Below are 12,230 nucleotides of genomic sequence, written 5' to 3'. Positions count from 1 at the left end.
AGAGAAAACCTCCTCGCTACCACTACATTCACCAAGAGTCGAAGAACATACAAAGAATAGTACTTCCATCTATTAAATAGGATACCGTCATCTGACTGAGCGACGCAAATGCATTCTCATACAATTTCTGGAATGTCGAACAGTTTTATACCATTTGGAAACTTTTTTAAGAAGACAGTGAGAAGGTGGAAGTTTCTAGCATTCTTTTGTAGCAACTCGAGCTCAGCAAAGAAGTCGGAGAAGGTTAGTAGAGAATACGGGAGGAAATCGTGAGGAAACAAGGATATGTCTTTCTCTTCCACTGCAAGATAAAAGCTTTGAAGAAAGAGGGCACCAAGTCAAAAGTTGACTAGATCTTCGTAAAATCTTTAACTCTACGCCTGTCTGTTCACAAGAAACTAATATTGTCTTGGTATTCCAGATACTACATGAATAGGAAAAGTCTTGTGATTATATTATATTATGTATTATATTATATTATATTATATTATATTATATTATATTATATTATTCCAGATACTACATGAATAGGAAAAAGTCTTGTGATTATATTATATTATATTATATTATATTATATTATATTATATTATATTATATTATATTATATTATATTATATTATATTATATTATATTTCATGAAGAGTGATTTAACAGAGATCTGATTGTTTTCACAAAATATAATTTTAATTTCTGTAATTTATTTAATGGCAACTGTTATCCAACTATGAATTAAAAGAGAACATCTTTTTTCAGAGTTCAAATGTTTTATGTAATGAATAATAATGATTTAAGTAAGTAATAAAAATAGTTTGACATATGATGAAAGATGAGTGGAACAGAGAAAAATTCTCTCCGGCACCGGGATTTGAACCCAGGTTTTCAGCTCTACGTGCTGACGCTCTATCCACTAAGCCACACAGGATTCCTATCCCGATCTCGGATTGAATCCTCTCAATTTAAGTTCCAACTCTTGGATTCCCTCTAGTGGTCTACCCTCATGCACTGCGTCATAGATGTATGACAGTGGCACAATGTCCATACATGTGCAGAGGTGCACTTGTTATGAGTGGCTAAGTGGCCGGGATCCGACGGAGTAAGCGCCGACTTAAATCACCAAGTGATTTCGCATAACATACATTATTACAATGTACCTAGGTACATATGATATTTCCGTGCAGAAATTCTGCGTCATCATATGATGAAGGATGAGTGGAACAGAGAAAAATTCTCTACGGCATCGGGATTTGAACCCGGGTTTTCAGCTCTACGTGCTGACTAGGCCACTGAGGCCCGGTTTCTTCAACCTTTGTTAAATTATAACAGTGTGTTATTCTATTTTAACTGTAAACTTAGCAGTTGAAGCATTTCTTCAACTACTGTTAGTACTAACAGGCTGTTAAAACCTATGTTAATTCAACTGCCGAATCTCATGCAGTTAAATCATTTAACTCTCTGTTAGCATAGAAGTATCCAATATGGCTGGTGCGTTAGATGCTGAACTTATATATCTGGATTATTTAGAAAATGACATCCATGAATACATAAACAGAGGGGATGATTTCTATGATTTGACAGGCCAGACGTTCATACAAAAGTAGAGGCTATTTTCTGCCAAGCCTCACTTTTCACTTTCAACTTAGATCCGTTTGTTTGTTTATTCTCATTAATTGGTTTATACTGGGAAATAATTTCCAGCAGAAGGTTTCTTTCGAACGAAGAGAAATTAGTCCCATGATTTCTTTTTGTTCCAGTGTTTTCCGTTCCATAACAGCAATACCAATACGCCTCTCCATGCCACTGTGATACAGACGAGGAAAGAAGCAAAAATCAAACCTGAGAGAATAAAAAGACTTCAATCCTCTCTGAATCAAATAACGGGAACAAGCGAGAATTGTCAGAGTTCAGAAAACAGAAGTGAGCCTATACTTGGTTATAGGTTATGGTTAAACTCTGGAATCTCTGGTCCTAACAGAGAGTTAACAAACAGAATGTGAAATGTAAAGTTGAAGAAAAGCAATATTTTTAACAGTAATTCATACTTTTAACTTACAGTTAATTAACGCTATGTTAGGTGGATTTTAACAAAGGTTGAAGAAACTGGGCTTAAGTGTAATAATGACAAAAATATGTTTTATTATATAAAATTAAACAGAAGTTAAAATTTGTAAAACATTGGATTACTGTGAAAATAGTACATTTCAAAATAATTATAAGGATAATTAATGAATATTAATAAATATACCACAGTATAATAATAACAATAACAATAATAATAATAATAATAATAATAATAATAATAAATTTTAAAATATCGATAATGTAAATTGTAAACAATTTTAATAATAACCTCGGTTTTGACGAAATCCTGTATATGGCACTGATGAGCACGACGATCACTCTAACCATTAGGCTATAAATGACTTGTGACATATTTCGGTATTCACTGTAGGCCTACATCTCAAAATTCATCATGATCCTGTGTGGGCTCTGATCCCATACACTGAACGAAATTTCTTGACAATTTCTTCATCCATGAAGCCTCGAACCAGCGCTCATTCCGAAATGATAGTTCAAGGCAGGGCGCGGGACAATCAATAGCCTAACTATTATGAGAATAATAAATAATAGTAAAAGTAATAGCAAATAATCTTTATTTTGCGTATTATTCTGTTACTGCTTTCTTAGTATTATTTGACACATAAATCCTCCGCAGTTGATTTCGCACATCATCATCCTTCTTCAAGTTATTGAGCCAAGTGGCCTGTTACGACCTCACTTCAGCTAAACAAAGGTCTAACAAAATTTATTTTCCCTCGTGGTTGGTAACGTGGCAGTTGTGGACGAAGACATCCTCGAAATAAGTTGTGCCCATTTATTATGATAATTTTGATCTCGTTTCAAAATAAACTGTACTTATATTTTTCTGCTAAAATGTCTGCATTGCGTTTGTGATCTAAACGAATGCAGCCTGTTGTACGACGTAAAAATCTCATTTCCGCTGCGTAATTCTTCTTTACAAGTCCATTCTTCACTGCCTTATGAAAACTGGTCTGGCTAAAGTCTTAGGGCCATATTCATAGACATTCTTACAGCGGGCTTCCGGTGGATGATCAGCGAACTAACGTTTTTCGTATTCATAAACCAGTGTTAGCGATATGATATGATATGAATCCTGTACAAGTAATCAGTCGATAGCCGGGGCTAGTTTAGCACGCTCGTAACGCGGGCTAGCGAAATGTCTATGCATAGCACCCTTATAGTTCTTAAACTTTAAGGGAGCAATTCAAAGACATTTCGCTAACCCGCGCTACGAGCGTGCTAAACTAGCCCCGGCTATCGAATGATTACTTGTATAGGATTTATATCATATCATATCGCTAACGCTGGTTTATGAATACGAAAAACGTTAGTTCGCTCATCATCCACCGCAAACCAGCGCTAAGAATGTCTATGAATACGGCCCGAAATGTTTAACTAAGTTTTCTTTGCGTACTTTGTTCATTACTTTCATACCCTAGTTCCATTTAAATTTATTACCAATTTTAAATTTACGTCCTTTGTTATGATTACTTTCAAGTCTCAAAGGTAATTATCTCTTGAAAGTTTGATATTGGACCTACGTACATACTACCATATCTTTCCTGTTGCTTCTATGATCGGTGATAGAAAAGTTTTTTAAATAATTGACAAGTTAGAGAGAACGTACGTGAAGAGTTTGCTGAACTCAAACAATGAATTATAGTCACGTTGCTCTTTCTCTTGTCCTATAATTAGGACACAATATTCTTTACAATACTAGATTGGCTCTAAATGGGTTGACTCTATTTGATATCAGAAAATATTATAAAGCATGAATTGCTTTCATGTCAGATTAAAAATTAGATACGCTTTTCCTGAGTTTTAATACAGTATGAGTTGGGCATTTCGTGTATAATAATATCCAATAAAGAATTTGAGAAGCAGCTTATGTATTTTAAAATACACTGCAATTTTTCGAGAGATGAACCGCGGCTTTCAGCCTAAAACGTAGGCAGTCTAACTGTTTAAAGTGGTCCAAATCCTAAAATAGTTAGGGAAATTAATAAAACTACATTTTCGTTAATTTTTTTCAGCAGACTTGTTTCATTTATTAAATTACCCTAAACGTATTCATTATTACGGACTTCATTATTAGATTCATCGTTGCAGGACGAAGTATTAGTAACAATAATGCTTTGTATTTATTCTAGCCTCTTCGATCTCACTGCCGCTTTTAATGTTCTACTAACGAACGGCTTTACCCCCCCCCCCCACCCGAACTCGCGTTCACCATCATCACCCTGCATAGCTTTTCAGCGGCCCTTTCCAATTAAAAAAATACACTTTCCTGCATCGTTTAAACTACGTTATAAAAGAAAATATCAGTCCATATTTGCCTCGTTTATTCTGCTATATATGTGAAACGATATTTTAAAAAGTTTTACAATAAAAAAATCCAATTTTTTGTTACAAATGAAACTAACTCTGCCACTTAATGGACTAACTTCCGGATTGAATCAGTTTGTGGTTTTAATCTATGTCTCTCATAAATTCCGCGCATATTATCTTGATATTGACAGATTCAGCGATTCTGTATTTAAAATTCGTACTCAACAAATATTTAAAATTGATAACGTAGCCTATACAGTATATAATCCAGCCAGTCTGTGACACAATAATTATTTTACAGGCCTCCGAAATCAAATATTCGGCTTTAGAATCAGGCTTTTTGAGTAAAAAAACAGTATTATTTACTAAAATAATATTACATAATACGCAAGATAGGGTATTCTCAAGAAACTAGTTCGATTAATTAAAATGTCTCTCAGTGAAACTTACAGCAGAGTCCGTACAGGCCAGTCTCTATCCGATGCTTTTCCAATTCGCTGCCGGCTAAAGCAAGGAGATACACTAACACCTTTACTTTTTAACTACGCTATAGAATATGCCACTAGGAAAGTTCATGATAACAGACAGGGTTTGGAATTGAACGGGTTACATCAACTTTTTGTCTATGAGGATGACATGAATATGTTAGGAGAAAATCCACAAACGATTATGGAAAACACGGAAATTTTACTTGAAGCAAGTAAAGCGATTGGTTTCGAAGTAAATCCCGAAAGGACAAAGTATATGATTATGTCTCGTGACCAGAATAGTGTATGAAATGAAAACATAAAAATTGGAGATTTATCCTTCGAAGAGGAGGAAAAGTTCAAATATCTTGGAGCGACAGTAACAAATATAAATGATACTCGGGAGGAAATTAAACGCATAAATGTGGGAAATGCCTGTTATTATTCGGTTGGGAAGCTTTTGTCATCTAGTCTGCTGTCAAAAAATCTGAGAGTTATAATTTATAAAACAGTTATATTACCAGTTGTTCTGTATGGTTGCGAAACTTGGACTCTCACTTTGAGAGAGGAACAGAGCTTAAGGGTGTTTGAGAATAAGGTTCTCAGGAAAATATTTAGGGCTAAGAGGGATGAAGTTACAGGAGAGTGGAGAAAGTTACATAACGCAGAACTCCAAGCATTGTATTCTTCACCTGACATACTCGTAATTAGGAACATTAAATAAATACGTTTGAGATGGGCAGGGCATGTAGCACGTATGGGCGAATCCAGAAATTCATAAAGAGTGTTAATTGGAATACCGGCGGGAAAAAGACCTTTGGGGAGGCCGAGACGTAGATAGGAGGATAATATTAAAATGAATTTGAGGGATGTGTGATATGATGATAGAGACTGTATTATCTTGCACAGGATAGGGATCGATGGCGGACTTATGTGAGGGAGGAAATCAACCTGCGGGTTCCTTAAAAGCCATTTGTAATAAGTAAGTATGATATAATTAGACCTCGGATTTTTATGCTCGACTAGGACAGGTTGCAACAATGTTATGTAAAAATCCCTGAAGTTATGCAACACGAGTAACTCTCGAGTGATGACATTGCCAAAAACTACGTGCATTAAAGAACGTATGTTTCAGCCTACGCTCAAAGAGCCTAAAAATCCGAGGTCTAGGTGTAATCATAATGTAGTATATAATCACGAAGCTCAATAAGTAGGAAATATGCATCCATAGATAGTTGCTAACAACTAGGATCGCTACTATCGCCTCACCACAGACAATGCGAAATAACACCGGAACAGTCTATTGTTCCTAGTACTCTCAACAACTCAGGTTTCGTGACTCTATATACTGAACTGTGATATAATACAGTGGGAAGTCACACTTCTTGGCTGTCACTCACTTCATTTAACCAAATAGTAACATAACTATTTGTAAATGAGCGGTTAATAATGGAAGAATTACTTATCATCACATGAAGTGCTGGAAGTGTCACCCCTCCTCTTCGAGGCATATTTGTGCACGTTTCACTTTATTTTGTGACATAGCCTACGCCTTAACATACTTGCATCGATACTATTTGAAGAGTCCACTGCAAGAATGATGGATGTCATTTGGAATACATTTTGCAGGAGAAACAGTTGAAAGTTTGAAACGCTTAGTGCTCAAAGCTGAACTGTGATTTTCCGATCATTACTGGACAATGACTATCAGTGTTAATACCATATAACTCTGTATGTACATTCTATATGTCTTGAGCTATGCATTGACAGTTGTGGTTCTTTTTCGACAAGAAAGTGACATCCATCATTCTTGCAGTGGACTCTTCATTTATTTCGGTGGTGATGTTTACCCGTAGATCCTGAATGGTTAGTGATCTGCTATTGTAGACTTTCTTCTTAAGATAGTCCTCACACGAAGTAATTCGATGAAACGAAGTTTGAGAATCTGGATAGGGCCTACATGTTTTTGGAAATAACATGGTCCACGAAGAACTGTTCATGAGTAAGATGAACTCATTGGAAGTGTGGCATGTGGTACCTTATATTGGAAATACTCTTGCGTAAGCTCCATGTCGCATAGTTGCTTCACGAAGACAATGAAAAACGTGTCTGTACGCATCAGTTTTCAAACACTTAAAAAAAAAAGAATCCGTCCAATGACTTTCTCAGTGAAAATAATATACTGTATTCCCAATATTTGAGAATGATGAATTGTCTCAAGGATTGCATGAGATTTCCGGACGCACAAATCTACGTTTGCTGCAATGTTACATGGCATTGGAGCTCATTTGTATATTTTTATATAAAAATATTTAAAGTGGGGATTGTTTGCTTTATATAACGGTATGTCTGCAGCCACCATCATCTCGCACAAATCGAGAAAAAAATTTTGATTGCTTATTCGAAAGGGAATCGCCTAGTATTTCGTCTGTTTTGTTATTGGATACCAATTCGAGCTGTTCTGTATGCTTTCTTGGCTACAATGCCTCTGTATATTACATTGCTTGTCACCTCGTATGTTTGAATTGCATAATTTATATATATTGTAATTTTCCCGCGATTCGCTTAAAAACACTCACCAATTTTCGTTGCAAAAATATGCGCAAGAGAACATTTTAACTTCGGCATTATTTTTCAGCAGGTACACCGTTTACGCATGCTACGGTAGTGACTGGCGAACGGAGTATTCAGCAGGTACACTGTTTACGCATGCTAGAACACTGACTGGTGAACGGATATTAAACTTGAAACCATCCTAACGCATCCTATCGGCCCCCAAAATTACAAGCCTAGTTATAATGATTCTGACTGCACTATGGTCCTATGGTTTACGAGTCTCTAATAGAAATTACTACTAGGGGTATTTCCTTGGGGGTTGCGGGGCTAGTATGCAGGACTGACATCCCTACTGCTAGAAACGACAATTTTCTGCAGAAATGGGATACTCAACCTCCGCTAACCTGTAGGTCTTAATGACCTTTAACCTCTTCAGTCATGTTGTAGAGTATACTATACATAACTTTCTTTTAATTTTCTTGCAGTGTTTTGGATACTTTTGAAAATTTTATAAAATTAAATTTGGTAGAAATGAGGAGTATCACTTTTGCAACATTTTTACACTAGAATTACAAATTAGAATTTAAAATTTGGGGGCACCAAGAGTCAAAGTTGCCCCCAAAATTTGATTATCTGTGAAGACTTAATTTAAATTTTTGTAACCCCAGAATGATTTTGACCGATTTATTTTTTCATTTAAAAAAAATATAAATTCGGGACTGAAGAGGATAATATAAATGAGGACTACACGGCAAGAAGGATGAATAAGCATTCGAGCGCATGATGTTCCTTTTGCTTTTCTTGCGCGGAGGAAGGAGCGGCAACCAAGGAGTTGTCCCATACTCTACTACCCTTCTACTCCTGTAGTAACTTGCAGCAAAGAGCAAAGAGTTTGCAATGGATTAGTACTTTGTTATAATGCAGTCATGGGATCTATGTTATTTAATGTATAGAATTTACGATATTAACTAACTTAATAACAGATTTATTATATTAATATAATATGTAAGAGAAGAGAATGAATGATCGGGTTAATTTATTTTTTTTATTTTATTGGCTTATTTTACGACGCTATATCAACATCTAGGTTATTTAGCGTCTGAATGATATGAAGGTGATAATGCCGGTGAAATGAGTCCGGGGTCCAACACCGAAATTTACCCAGCATTTGCTCGTATTGGGTTGAGGGAAAACCCCGGAAAAAAACCTCAACCAGGTAACTTACCCGACCGGGACTCGAACCCGGGCCACCTGGTTTCGCAGCCAGACGCGCTGACCGATGATCGGGTTAAAGAAGAAAACCAAGTAAATTGTTATAATATAGCCTAATAGCTATTTCAATCAAGTCTTTAATGAGCATAAATTCTTAAGGAAAAAATATTAATATGCTCTAGGTGCTTTGACACAATTAATGCATAATGTAGGCCCTAATAAAAAGGCACTAGGTACCGTCATAAAAATACATTCAGATATAAACTTCATTGACTGTTGAAATTATAGGCTTACTTCCTCTTACGAAGGACATTTGCAGCAGCTAAATTACACTACAGGAAGTATTCTTACAAGGTAAGGGTGTTAAATTCTGACATGGAACTTACAAGCTCGTTCAGGTGCTACAGAACTCTTTCAAAAAATCTGACGATGTCTTTGAAAGTGTGCTCAACCACAATAAATCATTCAAGGGAAGGAAAAGTCATTATTGTCAGTGAAAAAGTGATCGGATATATCTTCCTAACACTCTCAACATTAATATATATATATATATATATATATATATATATATATATATATATATATATACATGTGTCTTATGAATACTAAAGAAAGATTTTCGACACCAGATTTAACATATCATTTGGATATCCACGCCGTGACATTTGCAATACTCGTACATGCGACAAGTTTCAGGCTAACTCAAGTTTATGAAAATAAACACTCTGGTAACATTGCGTCTTTTCTTCCTGTACGTGAACGTATACTATACACTCGTATATTCGTAGAATGACACTGTATTCGCTTTGTTTATGTCTTTACGGCTAGGTCCGGTTTGCCTTCTAAGCTTCATACAACAATGTCATATGACGCTGAATATTCCAACAACTCTATTCATTCTTTTTGCCGGGTACAGTTCAAATACCCTTACATTTCCGTTATGGAATATGATGTGCTCCTTTGTCACCTTGTCATGGTTACAGGAATGAAACTTTACACAGTTGATTCTAAACGAATTTGAACATTCATGTGATCAGCGCTCTTTCGTTAACTGTTATGGCATCCAGAAATTTGTATCACTTCTTCGTATGAGCCATGAAGAGCATTGTGCAAGCACAATAGTTCGGATTACGCGACGGAGGCACCTTTGACAAAAATCCGACCGCTAACGGATGAAGCCGAGACATTTTTTTTTTTTTTAATTGAAAGAGAGGGAAATGGGAGGAGACACTTTAAAAGTTACACCAATACGCGTATTTGGCAAGGGAGTCCGGGTTGAGAAAACTGAAAATGTGAGCTCCAGTCTTGTTGGCCACTCCTCTCACTCCGGATTTCGCTTCTCCACTGGAGGAACTCTTTCAATCTTTAAGGAGAGCCAGCAATGCTATTCCACAGCACGAGGCGTAGCTGCCCGAAGATACCGCGATCTAAATCCGGCTATTGTGAGATAGTTAACTTATTGAATCTAGCTCTGGAGGACAGAGATTCCGGCAATTCCAGAAAACGGTGAAGCCTCGTTTTGTTTCCTTTACATATATCTGGACTTTAGTTAGTTTTTTTGTATCATAATTGCAATTCTGAATAAATGCACTTAAATAGATTTAATTATTGCTTTGAATCTTTCTATAACTCAGCATTACAGAAACTATTTCCGATTTCCAAAGTTTTTTTGTACAGTTTCTTTATCAGTCTCGTTTATTATTTGAGAGAATTCTTGTTTGAATTCTTTTCACTGATACTTGTTTAGGTACCATTAATATATATCAAGCAGCTTTTGTTTTTATTCCTCAGCGCAATTACGACTATACGTCCGTGAACTAGCAATATAAAAGCTTCATTCTGAGATGTATATAAGTAATATAATTAGTGCTCGTGAAAGGAAAATACATTACACAGCAAAGGCTCATTTATTGATGTATTTTGTACGAAGTTACAGTCCGCGGAGTATTAACGGATACATCAAATTCCCCGAAGCTTTTTCATTTCTTTCATTACGTTTATTTGGTGATAGAGCAATTAACGCTAGTATATTACCTTTATGGCTGAAAAAATAGAATAAAACATTTATTGTCGTTATATGATTGGGTGCTGGCCGTGCAAACGCTAATGGTAGAATGCTATTGTGAGGTTCGTGTGCTTTTCAAAACAATTTAGAAAGAGAATTGCATTGTAATTATTAAAATTACTTAAGGGGACACTCAACTATATTTTGGAACTTTTTTCCTATTTGACCAATCTTTTTCAAATTTGGAGAAAAAGTTTAATATACACATGGAAAATAACATGCAAAATCTCAGCTCATTAGATCCAATACTTTTCAAAGTAAAACATATTTCAATTTTTAATCAATCATTAATTTAAATATCACTTTTAATTATCATTTTTTTTATTTTTTGGCTTTGTGTATTTGACTGTGACTTCTCAATGAGTAGGGGAAGAATTCTGCATATTGATTTAGTTCTGTCACGTAAATTAGTGTAGAAATTTAATTTTTCATTTCTCTGACACTTTTTCTCCAATTTTTAAGTTGAGTGTCCCCTTAAGGCTGTATTTTTTTTATTTTATTGGGTTATTTTACGACGCTGTATCAACATCTAGGTTATTTAGCGTCTGAATGATATGAAGGTGATAATGCCGGTGAAATGAGTCCAGCACCGAAAGTTGCCCAGCATTTGCTCATATTGGGTTGAGGGAAAACCCCGGAAAAAACCTCAACCAAGTAATTTGCCCCGACCGGGATTCGAACCCGGGCCACCTGGTTTCGCGGCCAGACGTGCTGACCGTTACTCCACAGGTGTGGACGGCTGTATTTTATCTCATCTATTTCATTATACAGGATTATTCACGACTAATGACTTTCGTTTTAGAAATCAGTTCTATGTTATGTTTTATTTAACGACGCTCGCAACTGCATAGGTTATATCAGCGTCGCCGGATGTGCCGGAATTTTGTCCCGCAGGAGTTCTTTTACATGCCAGTAAATCTACTGACACATTTAAGCACACTTAAATGCCATCGACCTGGCCCGGGATCGAATCCGCAACCTTGGGCACAGAAGGCCAGCGCTATACCAACTCGCCAACCACGTCGACTATCAGTTCTATCGTCCTGAGAGTTTAGTTTACGAGTACTATGCCATAATCATCCATACATGAATATTATATAAAATGTATGTGCAGGGAACAAGAGTGTAGTACAATATACCTGCATTGTGACACAGCTGTAACCTGCAGAATTTTTTCTAGTATCTTTCTTCATGTCAGTGACTTTTCTTTGAAGTGTAGAATTATATTGAACTTAAAAAAAAAACAATAAATGCCTTAGGACTCGGGAAGCTAGAGCATAAACTCTTATCTGAACATGGGTACGATTGTGAACAGTTACGGAGTTACAGTTGACTGAATCCTAAGCAGTGGTTTTGAGCACAACTACAGTAAGAATTATTCACTTAAAAAGCCCAAAAATATTAACTGAAAATACTTTCTTAACAATAAGATAAACATACTTTAGTTTGGAAGCAGATTTTAAAATGTCCCGCTTTCCATTTCAATGCACTTCGCCGCCAAGAAAGTGAATGGCGCGAGTAGC

The sequence above is a fragment of the Periplaneta americana genome, chromosome 17 (genome assembly GCF_040183065.1).
Source record: "Periplaneta americana isolate PAMFEO1 chromosome 17, P.americana_PAMFEO1_priV1, whole genome shotgun sequence".
Lineage (NCBI taxonomy): Eukaryota > Metazoa > Arthropoda > Insecta > Blattodea > Blattidae > Periplaneta > Periplaneta americana.
Note: the sequence above shows the minus strand (reverse complement) of the source record.